This window comes from Phyllobates terribilis, unplaced genomic scaffold (assembly GCF_046119375.1).
Source record: "Phyllobates terribilis strain yellow unplaced genomic scaffold, ASM4611937v1 Scaffold_2__4_contigs__length_985480577, whole genome shotgun sequence".
NCBI classification, from domain to species: Eukaryota; Metazoa; Chordata; class Amphibia; order Anura; family Dendrobatidae; genus Phyllobates; species Phyllobates terribilis.
This window is the reverse complement of record NW_027362762.1, coordinates 453,805,904-453,821,228: the sequence shown is the minus strand read 5'-3', so window position 1 is coordinate 453,821,228 and position 15,325 is coordinate 453,805,904. Positions and strand designations below refer to the sequence as shown.

The following is a 15,325-nucleotide window of genomic DNA, read 5'->3' as shown; positions in this document are numbered from 1 at the left end:
GCAGATCTCTTATTATGTTGCCTTATTTCATTGCAGAGATATTAAGCCAAAAAACATCATGTTGGATGCAGATGGCCACATCCGTATAATTGACCTGGGGCTCGCCCAAGATGGCGTCACCTCCTCCAATAACATCTCTGGAGTGACGGGCACTTTCCATTTCATGGCTCCTGAGGTGCTTCGCAAGGAAGGATATGGCATAGCAGTGGATTGGTGGAGCCTGGGGATTGTGGTATCCATGATGGCAGTAGGATGCTCCCCCTTTTACACCGGCTCCGTCAGCAAAATGGCTTACACAGCTATAACCAAAGGAGAGCCTGAAATTCCTTGATGCTGACTTGAAAGATCTTATCAAGAAGCTGCTGTGCAAAAATCCTCAGAAATGATTGGGTGTGTGCGGGAACATCAGAGAGCATCCATTCTTTTCCACCATTGGCTGGGAGGATCTGGAGAAAAGGAGAGCAAAGCCGCCATTCATACCATTCAGGCCAGTTCTGGAGAACCATCCTATGCAGTGGCCGGAGGAAAAGAAAGCCTTTAAGCCCGTGGCCGGATTTAATTACATGTCACCAAGCTGGTCCCGGTAAGATCATCGTTCTCTGAGGATAAATTCCATCAAATGTTCTTCTAACCTTGTGGCCGTTATGACCATCCTTGTCTTCTCCCACTGTTTCTGCCAATGACTATGTCTCTGTTATTCTTAGGTTGATGAGAATATCTGGGCTGTGAAAGAATCCAAGACCATCTGGTGAGTGACCGCTGTACACACAGGATACATTATATCTGATGTTACATACAGTGGTGGCCAAAAGTATTGGCACCCCTGCAATTCTGTCAGATAATACTCAGTTTCTTCCTGAAAATGATTGCAATCACAAATTCTTTGGTCTTATTATCTTCATTTAATTTGTCTTCAATGAAAAAACACAAAAAGAATTGTCCTAAAGCCAAATTAGATATAATTTCACACCAAACCTAAAAAAGGGGGTGGACAAAAGTATTGTCACTGTTTGAAAAATCATGTAATGCTTCTCTAATTCGTGTAATTAACAGCACCTGTAACTTACCTGTGGCACCTAACAGGTGTTGGCAATAACTAAATCACACTTGCAGCCATTTAACATGGATTAAAGTTGACTCAACCTCTGTCCTGTGTCCTTGTGTGTACCACATTGAGCATGGAGAAAAGAAAGAAGACCAAAGAACTGTCTGAGGACTTGAGAAACCAAATTGTGAGGAAGCATGAGCAATCTCAAGGCTACAAGTCCATCTCCAAAGACCTGAATGTTCCTGTGTCTTCCGTGCGCAGTGTCATCAAGAAGTTTAAAGCCCATGGCACTGTGGCTAACCTCCCTAGATGTGGACGGAAAAGAAAAATTGACGAGAGATTTCAACGCAAGATTGTGCGGATGGTGGATAAAGAACCTTGACTAATATCCAAACAAAGAACCTATAAATGTGAATCATGGTCGATATAAAATAGACATTTATTGAAGAAATTCATAAAAACACATAGGGAATAATAATACAAAAGAGGAAAAATGTAATCAGAAAAAATGGGCAACTGAGGGTAGGTAGGAACGTAGACGGACATATAAAATCATGTACAAAAAGCACACAATGACCAAAACCAGCCTAAGTAAGGACATATATTAAAACAGTCATTCAAGTAAAGTGCAAAAAGTGCAATGATAATGTCCCAAATGGGTAAATGCTAAGACTGCTGGAAAAAAGATAAGTGAGTCAAAAGATAAGAAGGCAGCTGTAAAGGTCAGAGGTACTGGAGAAATAACATGAATGAGTCCAATAGACTACCTGAACGTCCCTCAGAGTCCACACAGGTCCGACGCGCGTTTCGCCGTAGGCTTTTACCAGGATGGAGGGAAAGAGGATAAAGGGGAGGTATATATAGGGCAATAGACCAATGAGGAGACAGCTCTAAAAATATAAGCATAGCGCTATGCGGGAAGAACGCCAAGCAGCGATCTGTTGGAAGGCCGCGTCTCGTGAGACAGCATCGGTGCTGGCGTGCGTGTCACGTTGGAACGCAAAGGCGCCCGGAAATGACGTAAGCGATACATCCGGAGTGCATATGGAACGCAAAACCGGAAGCGGGGTAATGAGAATCTCCGAGATGGTGATGACAAAAAGGGGAGGAGGGAGTAACTGCAGAAAACTCATGCGTGCCACCATGGAACGCAAGGAAACAGTGAAACAGGTAAGTAAAAAAGAAAGAATGTGTATATAGAAAGGAAAAGAACGTGGACAAAACAGAAAAGGTGGATAACGAAAGTAAGAAAAGAAATAGAATAGTGAAAAATAAAAATAAAATAAAATAAAAAATAAAAAATAAAAAACTCAAAAAGATATGGTAATAATAAGAAATAATGAGTGATAGAAGAAATGTGCAAATGTGCACGTAAATACGTATACCAATAATACAAGGAAATAAATACATAAATGAATAAATGAACAAAAAACATATGGTGAAATTTACACCCACAAAATGAAATTGTGATGATGCTCAAGTCTGTAAAGAGAGTCTCGGAAATAAATATAGTGAAGAAAAAATATATATATTGGTGAAAGTGTCCATGGTAAATGCTTTATATCCATATCGTGACACATATTCAGTCCGTCCCAAAGCGTATTTCGAGGTACAGCATCATGGTCTATTATCCTCTCGTCAACTCATGGTCAGAAGGAAACACCTCAAGAAATACATAGGTGGGCGAAAGAACTAAGAAGCAGAAAAAAGAACAATGAATAAAAAACAGGCAATAAAAACATCATAAAAACACTAAAAATATATATGTTCAGTGACCAATAAAATAGGTGATGAGCAGAAAAAATGTTACCAAGAGACAGCTACAAAGAAGCTAAAAAAAAAAAAAAAAAAAAAAAAAAAAAAAAAAAAAAGAGAAAGAGAAAATGATTTAGTGAAAGGGGACAAAGCTATTAGATTCGTTAAGGCCTTGGGGTACCATGGTATTAAGAGTAAAGATCCATTTCACTTCTTTTTGGGCCAAGGCCTTTTTCCAATTCCCGCCTCGAATCCCCACGTAAACCCGATCTATTCCACTAACCTTGAGAAGGGAGGCATCACACTCATGATATTTTTTAAAATGGCGGGGTAAGGTTTTCAATTCATCTAAATTAGTAGATTCTTTGGCTGCTATAATGTCCAAAACATGTTCCCTTGTTCGTCGACGAAGCTCCCTGGTAGTCATGCCAATGTACATCTTATCACAGGGGCATCTGGCACTATAGATAACCCCTATTGTTGTACACGTGATGGTATGCGTGATGATATACTCCCTAGATTTTTCCGCATTAGTAAATGTCTTCTTTGAGCAGATATTTGGGCAGGCCACACATGACCCACAAGGTCTACATCCCCATGAAGGGCCTTTAGATCCAAAGATATAAGTTTTTTTCTTATTGTTAAGATGACTATGGACAAGTCTATCCCGTAAATTCTGAGCCCGTCTGTAAGTAACCATAGGATTACGGGGGATATATGAGGAGAGGGTTTTATCCAGAAGAAGAACCTGCCAGTGTTTATTCAAAGCATTCCATATCTCATTACTTCGAGAATTGAATGTTGAGATAAATCTCACAATATCTTTGCCTCCACTAATTTGTTGTTGTTGATATAGCAGGTTCTTCCTATCTGAGAATTTAGCTCTCCGATAACTTCTTTGTATAATTTTCTCATTGTAACCCCTCCTTCTGAATCTGTCTTTGAGATCCAACGCCTGTTTTTCAAAACTCTCATCATTAGAACAGATTCGACGGATTCTCAAGAATTGGCCCGTAGGGATGCCATTAATCAATTTCTTGGGATGAGAAGAGTTAGCATGCAAAAAGGCATTAGTCGCCGTAGATTTCCGAAAAACGTCTGTTTGTATGAGTCCATCATGGTCAATATTCAGCTTAACGTCCAGAAACTCCATGTTGTGTCTCCCAGTCTTGAATGTTAATTTAATGTTGAGATTATTGAGATTTAGAGTGGAGATGAGATGTTGTACTTCCGTGACAGAGTACTGCCATAAAAAGAAAATATCATCAATGTATCGACCCCAGTACAGGATCTTGTCAATACCCTGTACTGGGTCGGTCATGAAGATCTCCCTCTCCCACAGCCCCAGGAACAGATTAGCATATGAGGGGGCACAGGCCGCTCCCATTGCTGTCCCCTGGAGCTGTAGGTAGAAGGAGTCTCCATGCAAAAAGAAGTTGTGACTTAAAGTAAACTGTAAGAGTTATCTTTTGACTCACTTATCTTTTTTCCAGCAGTCTTAGCATTTACCCATTTGGGACATTATCATTGCACTTTTTGCACTTTACTTGAATGACTGTTTTAATATATGTCCTTACTTAGGCTGGTTTTGGTCATTGTGTGCTTTTTGTACATGATTTTATATGTCCGTCTACGTTCCTACCTACCCTCAGTTGCCCATTTTTTCTGATTACATTTTTCCTCTTTTGTATTATTATTCCCTATGTGTTTTTATGAATTTCTTCAATAAATGTCTATTTTATATCGACCATGATTCACATTTATAGGTTCTTTACTTAATAAGGTATATCTGGTCACCAATTATTTTTTGTTCTTTTGGATTTATTTACTTTCCTGTATCTTTACAGAGGTTTGCCTGATATGGATTTTCGTGCCAAAGAGGCGACATGGCATGATTTAGCCCTGTCTGTTTTTAGAGGAAAAAGTTCTCAGATTGATATTAGTGACCAAAAAAATATTCGTGATCTTAAGCAGAAATTAAAACTTCTTTACCACCGCCGGATCAAGGTCTGGTGGAACAAATTCACTTTAGAGAGATATGTAGAGGAGAGTCTCATACCTAGGGGACTTAGAGTCCAAGTGTTCCCATCATATGGAAAAGAGGACATTGAATTCACTTCACAATGGGAAGCGATCTGTAACGACTGCTCAGGGAAGTTCCTACAATTAATCATCAAGAAAAATGGGATGACCTTGACCGAGACGGATAATGAAATCGATTCTCTTCTGGACCAACTTAAAGCAGCTGTACCCCAGAATGAGCTCGATAAATTTAATGGTGAAATTGATGGTCTCTTTACATCCTGGGAAAAACAAATTAAGACTACCAAAGCAACAAAATATCAGCGTGATTTACTAGATAAGGAGAATGATAAGATTTACAAATGGAAATTCAGAACTACCCAGAGCGATCGAAAAACATCAGTGTCTTCTGCTACCTCCACTGATAATGAATCTAATGAATCTTCCTGTTCAAGATACAATTACAATACCAGATGGGGACATAATAAACAAGATCCACGGAGAAATAACCCTCGCGGTGGACCTGTTAATGATAAAGAATCATCTGATACTAGTCTCAAGGTAATTAACCTCTCTGATCATATTTTGAGCCAATCTCAGATTGATATTCTGGGAAAGGGTCTTTCTTTTTCACCTTCGGGTAATTTTGACCCCTTTGTGGCAATAAAAGATCTTCATTTGTTTGCCCGCAAATTGATTTTTAAAAAAATGTTTCACAAACCTATCGATCCTTACATGTTTCCCACTCTAGAAGAACAGGAAGCTGTAGAGACGTTACAGGACCTCATGGAAGAACAAACAATACCAAACATATGTAAGTTGCCTGACTCTATCAAACCCAAATCTCAAAAATTTCCCCCTCTTTCACTGTACCCTCACATTGACCTGTTTGTCCAACTGGTCACCAATGAATTTAAAAATATACCCACCAGACGCCTCTATGATAATTGTAGTAGAGAAGAGAGGCGGGCAATTGACGAACTGAGTGATCTTCGCGATTTAGTTATAAAACCCTCAGATAAGGGTGGCAATATTGTCTTATGGCCCATTTCTAAATATCTAAATGAGATCAAGAGACACTTGGGGGATTCTACCACCTATAAAAAACTTACCTTTAATCCCCTTTTGAAATACCAGGATCTGCTTAGGTCCATTTTGTGTGAGGCAGTATCATCAGGGATACTATCGAAGCAGGAATCTGACTGCCTCTTTGATAAGAATCCACGCATTGCCACTTTTTATCTTCTCCCGAAGATTCACAAAAATATGATTAATCCACCAGGTAGACCCATAGTGTCCGGTGTACAAAATTTCTGTGAACCCATCTGTCGGTTTATTGACCACATTCTTCACCCTCTGGTAGAGATTTTGCCGTCCCATCTTAGGGACACCACCGATTTTCTCAAAAAAATGGATGGGGTACATGTTGATGAGGATGTCCTCATGGTGGTATGTGACGTTGAATCTCTTTATACGTCCATCCGCCATGAGGACGGCATCAGGGCCACTGAGGTTTTTCTTGAGATGTCAGATGTGGAGATTGGGATGCGCGAACTTGTAGTCAGGCTCTTACAGTTTACTTTAAGTCACAACTTCTTTTTGCATGGAGACTCCTTCTACCTACAGCTCCAGGGGACAGCAATGGGAGCGGCCTGTGCCCCCTCATATGCTAATCTGTTCCTGGGGCTGTGGGAGAGGGAGATCTTCATGACCGACCCAGTACAGGGTATTGACAAGATCCTGTACTGGGGTCGATACATTGATGATATTTTCTTTTTATGGCAGGGCTCTGTCACGGAAGTACAACATCTCATCTCCACTCTAAATCTCAATAATCTCAACATTAAATTAACATTCAAGACTGGGAGACACAACATGGAGTTTCTGGACGTTAAGCTGAATATTGACCATGATGGACTCATACAAACAGACGTTTTTCGGAAATCTACGGCGACTAATGCCTTTTTGCATGCTAACTCTTCTCATCCCAAGAAATTGATTAATGGCATCCCTACGGGCCAATTCTTGAGAATCCGTCGAATCTGTTCTAATGATGAGAGTTTTGAAAAACAGGCATTGGATCTCAAAGACAGATTCAGAAGGAGGGGTTACAATGAGAAAATTATACAAAGAAGTTATCGGAGAGCTAAATTCTCAGATAGGAAGAACCTGCTATATCAACAACAACAAATTAGTGGAGGCAAAGATATTGTGAGATTTATCTCAACATTCAATTCTCGAAGTAATGAGATATGGAATGCTTTGAATAAACACTGGCAGGTTCTTCTTCTGGATAAAACCCTCTCCTCATATATCCCCCGTAATCCTATGGTTACTTACAGACGGGCTCAGAATTTACGGGATAGACTTGTCCATAGTCATCTTAACAATAAGAAAAAAACTTATATCTTTGGATCTAAAGGCCCTTCATGGGGATGTAGACCTTGTGGGTCATGTGTGGCCTGCCCAAATATCTGCTCAAAGAAGACATTTACTAATGCGGAAAAATCTAGGGAGTATATCATCACGCATACCATCACGTGTACAACAATAGGGGTTATCTATAGTGCCAGATGCCCCTGTGATAAGATGTACATTGGCATGACTACCAGGGAGCTTCGTCGACGAACAAGGGAACATGTTTTGGACATTATAGCAGCCAAAGAATCTACTAATTTAGATGAATTGAAAACCTTACCCCGCCATTTTAAAAAATATCATGAGTGTGATGCCTCCCTTCTCAAGGTTAGTGGAATAGATCGGGTTTACGTGGGGATTCGAGGCGGGAATTGGAAAAAGGCCTTGGCCCAAAAAGAAGTGAAATGGATCTTTACTCTTAATACCATGGTACCCCAAGGCCTTAACGAATCTAATAGCTTTGTCCCCTTTCTCTAAATCATTTTCTCTTTCTCTTTTTTTTTTTTTTTTTTAGCTTCTTTGTAGCTGTCTCTTGGTAACATTTTTTCTGCTCATCACCTATTTTATTGGTCACTGAACATATATATTTTTAGTGTTTTTATGATGTTTTTATTGCCTGTTTTTTATTCATTGTTCTTTTTTCTGCTTCTTAGTTCTTTCGCCCACCTATGTATTTCTTGAGGTGTTTCCTTCTGACCATGAGTTGACGAGAGGATAATAGACCATGATGCTGTACCTCGAAATACGCTTTGGGACGGACTGAATATGTGTCACGATATGGATATAAAGCATTTACCATGGACACTTTCACCAATATATATATTTTTTCTTCACTATATTTATTTCCGAGACTCTCTTTACAGACTTGAGCATCATCACAATTTCATTTTGTGGGTGTAAATTTCACCATATGTTTTTTGTTCATTTATTCATTTATGTATTTATTTCCTTGTATTATTGGTATACGTATTTACGTGCACATTTGCACATTTCTTCTATCACTCATTATTTCTTATTATTACCATATCTTTTTGAGTTTTTTATTTTTTATTTTTTATTTTATTTTTATTTTTCACTATTCTATTTCTTTTCTTACTTTCGTTATCCACCTTTTCTGTTTTGTCCATGTTCTTTTCCTTTCTATATACACATTCTTTCTTTTTTACTTACCTGTTTCACTGTTTCCTTGCGTTCCATGGTGGCACGCATGAGTTTTCTGCAGTTACTCCCTCCTCCCCTTTTTGTCATCACCATCTCGGAGATTCTCATTACCCCGCTTCCGGTTTTGCGTTCCATATGCACTCCGGATGTATCGCTTACGTCATTTCCGGGCGCCTTTGCGTTCCAACGTGACACGCACGCCAGCACCGATGCTGTGGATAGCCTGCGCTCTCACGAGACGCGGCCTTCCAACAGATCGCTGCTTGGCGTTCTTCCCGCATAGCGCTATGCTTATATTTTTAGAGCTGTCTCCTCATTGGTCTATTGCCCTATATATACCTCCCCCTTATCCTCTTTCCCTCCATCCTGGTAAAAGCCTACGGCGAAACGCGCGTCGGACCTGTGTGGACTCTGAGGGACGTTCAGGTAGTCTATTGGACTCATTCATGTTATTTCTCCAGTACCTCTGACCTTTACAGCTGCCTTCTTATCTTTTGACTCACTTATCTTTTTTCCAGCAGTCTTAGCATTTACCCATTTGGGACATTATCGTTGCACTTTTTGCACTTTACTTGAATGACTGTTTTAATATATGTCCTTACTTAGGCTGGTTTTGGTCATTGTGTGCTTTTTGTACATGATTTTATATGTCCGTCTACGTTCCTACCTACCCTCAGTTGCCCATTTTTTCTGATTACATTTTTCCTCTTTTGTATTATTATTCCCTATGTGTTTTTATGAATTTCTTCAATAAATGTCTATTTTATATCGACCATGATTCACATTTATAGGTTCTTTACTTAATAAGGTATATCTGGTCACCAATTATTTTTTGTTCTTTTGGATTTATTAATATCCAAACAAGTTCAAGCTGCCCTGCAGTCCGAGGGTACAACAGTGTCAACCCGTACTATCCGTCGGCGTCTGAATGAAAAGGGACTGTATGGTAGGATACCCAGGAGGACCCCACTTCTTACCCCGAGACATAAAAAAAGCCAGGCTGGAGTTTGCCAAAACTTACCTGAGAAAGCCTAAAACGTTTTGGAAGAATGTTCTCTGGTCAGATGAGACAAAAGTAGAGCTTTTTGGGAAGAAGCATCAACATAGAGTGTACAGGAAAAAAAAAGAGGCATTCAAAGAAAAGAACACGGTCCCTACAGTCAAACATGGCGGAGGTTCCCTGATGTTTTGGGGTTGCTTTGCTGCCTCTGGCGCTGGACTGCTTGACTGTGTGCATGGCATTATGAAGTCTGAAGACTACCAACAAATTTTGCAGCATAATGTAGGGCCCAGTGTGAGAAAGCTGGGTCTCCCTCAGAGGTCATGGGTCTTCCAGCAGGACAATGACCCAAAACACACTTCCAAAAGCACTATAAAATGGTTTGAGAGAAAGCACTGGAGACTTCTAAGGTGGCCAGCAATGAATCCAGACCTGAATCCCATAGAACACCTGTGGAGAGATCTCAAAATGGCAGTTTGGAGAAGGCACCCTTCAAATATCAGGGACCTGGAGCAGTTTGCCAAAGAAGAAAGGTCTACAATTCCAGCAGAGCATTGTAAGAAACTCACTGATGGTTACCGGAATCGGTTGTTCGCAGTTATTTTGGCTAAAGGTTGTGCAACCAAGTATTAGGCTGCGGGTGCCAATACTTTTGTCTGGCCCATTTTTGGAGTTTTGTGTGAAATGATCAATGATTTGATTTTTGCTTCATTCTCTTTTGTGTATTTTCCTTGCAAGCAAATTAATGAAGATAATAAGACCAAAGAATTTGTGATTACAATCATTTTCAGGAAGAAACGGAGTATTATCTGACAGAATTGCAGGGGTGCCAATACTTTTGGCCACCACTGTAGGTGAATGGTTCATTGTAATGACCATTCCACTAATATAACAGAAGATCCAGGAGATAGAAGTTGTTGAAATTTCTTCCTCTTATGTCTTGCAGGATGAGCCCGTGCCAACTGCCCAGAACTTTTTGCCTCCTGACCCGTACCTCATGTCTCTGGTGCTGTTTGTCACCTCGGCTGCCCTAGAAAATCAACTCTCTCCATAACAACTTCATATTGGACCACTGCCATCGTGTCACTGCGCCAGGCCCTTGACTTGGCCTCCTCCAATCCTGTGCTGGCATCTGAGATCCCTCCAGCCCGAAGGTCTTCTGCGACCCTGGCTGCGGCCTGTGCTAAGTGTCCATCTGATGAGTTCAGGAACATTAGTATAATATAGGTCCTTATCCCTGAACTCACCTTAGCACAGGCCAGGTAAGTACTGCACCCATCATCCATCATATCCACAGCTCTCACACTACATAATAGTTGTAGACTCCACACTACACTACAGGTATAGGCACCCACACATAGACATATAGCACATAGATAGAGATTTCGACTTTTGATTCTGGGATTTAATCTGATCGCCATATTTGGGGTCAAGAAGGAATTTTTCCCCCTAATATGAGGATAATTGGCCCATTCCTCAGAGGGGTTTTTCGCCTTCCTCTGGATCTACACCTCCTTAAATAGGTTTAGCAATATATCAAGAAGTTGATTCACACATAAGTAGTGCAAAAAAAAAGTTTTAAAAATGTTAAAAAGTATTTTCAAAAATAATTTATTTTACACAACATTTTTTAAATTCTAAATATATAAATAAATAACATATAAAAAAAATCTCACTTCCATTACACACAGGGAGGTACGAGCCTTTCATCCTGGGATTTGATCTGATCGCCATATGGGGTTGACGCGCCCCCTGGGCCGTGTGTGGGGGAATACCCGGAGCCGGGTCTCTGTGTAATGCTAGGGGTTGTAGTCTCCGTGGCGGCGACCCGGTCCCGTGGCTCAGGGTGGTCAAACCAGTGGCGGATCTGTTTATTTGGTTTTGTAATGTTTAAGTGTCCGACTACGCCACCCGTGGATTGGGGTCACTGTGAACCGCCGCTGCGGGGCAGACCGCTGAGGCTGATGTTGTGTGTGCAGCAGAGGGTAGTATAACTCCCCATGGGAGGAGTATAGCCTCAGGGCAGTGAGTGCAGATGATGGGGGTGATGGTGCATGGGCGCAGCAGAAATGACTCAGAGTCTGTGCAGTGCAGTTCAGGGTCTTTACTGTTGGTAATGAAGAAGACCCTGCCGGGAGTACTGGCTAACATTAGAGGCCTGGTCAGTCTGTGAGCGAACAAGAGTTCCCCTGGCCAGGTGGAGGTGTAGGCCTTCCCGTCTGACTGCACTCTTCCTGGCTACCCTGCTGTAGTCGTGTAGTAGCCCACGTCCCTGAGTGTACCGTGTGGTGCTCACCCGTATGGCTGGCGACTTGGACCCTTGGTATTCCTCGCTCCTCTGTGGCGGTACCGGTCCCCTTCGTGTGGCTGAGCCTCCGGGCTTCCTATGGCCAGAGGACCTGAAATCCCCTGCCATGTGGTTTCTGCTGCTGGGTGTATAACCCCCACAGCCTCGGACTCCGGTGTCCGGTTCTCTGCGTCTTCGGCTAGGACGAGCTCTGCACAGCTCCAGTCCCTGGCCTCCAGCTCCTGGCTCCTACAGAGCTCCTTGCTGCTGCTCTGTCCCTTCCTCTGGAACTCGACTCCCTAACCCCGCCTCCAGATCCAGTTTATAAAGGGCAGGTTCCTCCCCTCCCTGGACTGGGGCAGGAGGCGTGGCATGCAATATTGCTCCTGACCAGGAAAACCCATGCTCGCTCTCAGACATGGTATTTCTACCACTGTGGCAACCAGACCCCCTGGGGTGCCACAGGGTCAGGAAGGAATTTTTCCCCAGTCATGAGAATAATTGGCACATTTCTCACATGGGGTTTTCGCCTTCCTCTGGATCAACACGACCCATAGATAGGTTTAGTAAAATAAAATAAATAAGTAGCTTCTCATGTTTATAACAGAATAAAAATCAAAAATAATAGAATTTATGTAAAATAATAATATAACATTTTTGATTTACAATAATTTAGTTAACACAAATATAAATGTAAATGAGTCTAAAAATAGAAAATCATTTTATATTTTATATAATAAAATTTGATATAATAATATACAATACAATTTTATATAATATATAATAGTAATATTATTTTTATATATTTTTTTTTAAATTACACTTACGTATCACATATTAGATATGAGCCCTTGATCCTGGGATTCATCCCGATCGCCATATTTGGGATCAGGAAGGAATTTTTCACCTTCTTCTGGATAAACACGGCCTTAAATAGATATAAATTGACAGTTATATAAGTAATTCACTTATTAGTGGTTTATTATAAATACATAAAAAAAAAACATTTTAAAATATAGGCAAGTTTTCAGATAATGTATAATATATGCAGTAGCTCTGTGCAAAAATAAGAAAAAGATAAATAGTTTAATACATTTTTCAGAAATGTATTTAATTTCGGTATAAGCCCTTGATCCTGGGATTTATTCTGATCAACATATTTGGGGTCAGGAAGGAATCCCCCCCCCCCCCGCCCCGATATGAGGACAATTGGCCTATTCCTCACAGGGGGTTTTCGCCTTCCTCTGGATCAACACGGCCCATAAACAGATTTAGTCTGATAGATGAATAATTTACACATATACATAATAGTAAAATATATAATAACCTCCATCTATAAATAAAATCTTTCTTTTACCCCCTACATCGTTGTTCTTGTCTTTATTTCATCGGACGTCCATGTAGTGAATGTGCGTTTAGCACCTGAGTCTTGATGGGGTCGTCCGGTCTCATGTAAGGTTTCTCCATATGGGTCAGAAGTAAAGCCCCAATGTGCTGCGGATAAAGACCAAACTGATCCCTCCTGCAGTAAGTGAGTACCCGGTAGCAGGTGCTGAATTTCCCTACAGTGCCTCCAAAGGAGAAATGAAGTAATACACATGATTCTTTATAATCACTGGGCTGTACATGGAAATCATGGAAGTGTTAAGTCCTCCAGAGCAGGAGACGCTGTTTGCTAACTAATGAATGAGAATACAGAACGGGGTCCCTTCTGTTACCTCACATTCCCATAAAATGGCATTTGGATATTGGGTTTTCAAAACTGGTCAAGAACATTAACCCCTTTACAGCCTGGGGCGTAATAGTACGCAGCAGGCTGTCACCCCCTGTTCAGCGCGGGCTCCGGCGGTGAGCCCACACTGAACCGGGCATATGTCAGCTGATTATTACAGCTGACATGTGCCCGCAACAGCCGCGGGTGGAATTATGATCCACCCGCGGATGTTAACATGTTAAATGCCGCTGTCAATCTCTGACAGCGGCATTTAACATCGCCGCGCCGGAAGCGCGTCACTTACCCCGCCCATCGGTGACCCCGTCACGTGATCGCGGGTCACTGATGGGTGGGCATGACAACCCTAGGTCTGCAGCAGACCCCAGTGGTTGTCTTGTACTGATCGCTATGAGCGCCACCTAGTGGTCGGCGCTCAGAGCACAGGAGCATTTCTGCTACATAAAGGTGATCAGCTCATCACCTCTATGTAGCAGAGGCGATCAGACAAGTGCTGCTTGTAGTCTCCTATGGAGACTATAGAAGCATGCAAAAAGTGAAAAAAAAAATGTTTTTAAAAATATAAAAAAAATATAAAAGTTTAAATCACCCCCTTTTCGCCCCATTCAAAATAAAATAATAATAAAAAAAAACACATACACATATTTGGTATCACCGCATTCAGAATTACCCGATCTATCAACATAAAAAAAGAATTAATCCAATCGGTAAACGGCGTAACGAGAAAAAAATTCTAAACGCCAGAATTACGTTTTTTGGTCGCCGCAACATTGCAATAAAATGCAGTAATGGGCGATCAAAACATCAGATCTACCCCAAAATGGTATCAATAAACACTTCAGCTCGGCGCGCAAAAAATAAGCCCTCACCCGGCCCCAGATCCCGAAAAATGGAGACACTACGGGTCTTGGAAAATGGCGTCACTTTTTTTTTTTTTTTTAGCAAACTTTGGAATTTTTTTCACCACTTAAATAAAAAAGAACCTATACATGTTTGGTATCTACGAACTCGTAATGACCTGGAGAATAATAATGGCAGGTCAGTTTTAGCATTCAATGAACGTGATAAAAATTTGTTAAAAAAAAACATCTGTGGTATTGCACTCTTTTGGCAATTTCACCGCACTGGGAATTTTTTTCCCGTTTTCCCGTATACGATATGGTAAAACCAGTAATGTCGTTCAAAGGTACAACTCATCCCACAAAAAATAAGCCCTTACACGGCCATATTGACCAAAAAATAAAAACGCCATGGCTCTGGGAACAAGGGGAGCAAAAAACAAAAATGCAAAAACGGAAAATCCCAGGGTCCTTAAGGGGTTTAATGTTCCGGCGCAACTTCAGACACCACTCAGTATACCGTGATCGGCAGCTGTAACAACGCCCGCGGCACTGACTGTCAGCTCAGCAGTGCATCAGTACAGATCCAGCTGTCAGTCAGTGCCAGGGCGCGGTTAAAGGGGCCGCTCATTATGTACTGAACGGTGACTGAAGCCGCACCTCTATGACTGAAAGCTGGAGGCTGCCGGGAAGAATAAAGTGCATTTCCTCCCCGTAGCTGGGCTTTCAGTAAAGGGCCCAGGTAGCTTTATAAATATGCAGATTAACCCCATATCTGCAGGTTAATAGCGTTTAGAGAATAGCGTTTAAGGTATAGAGTGAAAACCACCGGTGGCAGAGCTTCACCAGGGAAAGCTCACCGGCATCTAAATGATGTGCACATACCCTTAGACTACGTTCCCACAGTGTGTTTTTGGTGAGTTTTTTAAGCTGTATATTTTAGAAAAAATGCAAGTAATCTATTTTACTTAATGGGTGCAGAAATGGTGCAGAAAATCTGAAATATCAAAAACTCACTAAAAGCTCATTGTGGGGACGTAGCCTTGTACCTCGAAAAGCAGAG

At 41.3% G+C, this 15,325-nt stretch overlaps 1 protein-coding gene across 1 annotated transcript in view; it reads left to right on the top strand.

Annotated features, from left to right (window-relative positions):
• LOC141215629 (protein kinase C-like 1) overlaps window positions 1-12,312 on the top strand; it is an 81,035-nt gene extending 68,723 nt beyond the window's left edge. The window contains exons 4-6 of the mRNA XM_073665620.1: window positions 37-583; window positions 705-748; window positions 10,351-12,312. The gene's annotated coding sequence lies outside the window, so the exon portion shown is untranslated. The remainder of the gene's footprint in view (window positions 1-36; window positions 584-704; window positions 749-10,350) is intronic.
• The last annotated feature ends 3,013 nt before the right edge of the window (window positions 12,313-15,325 follow it).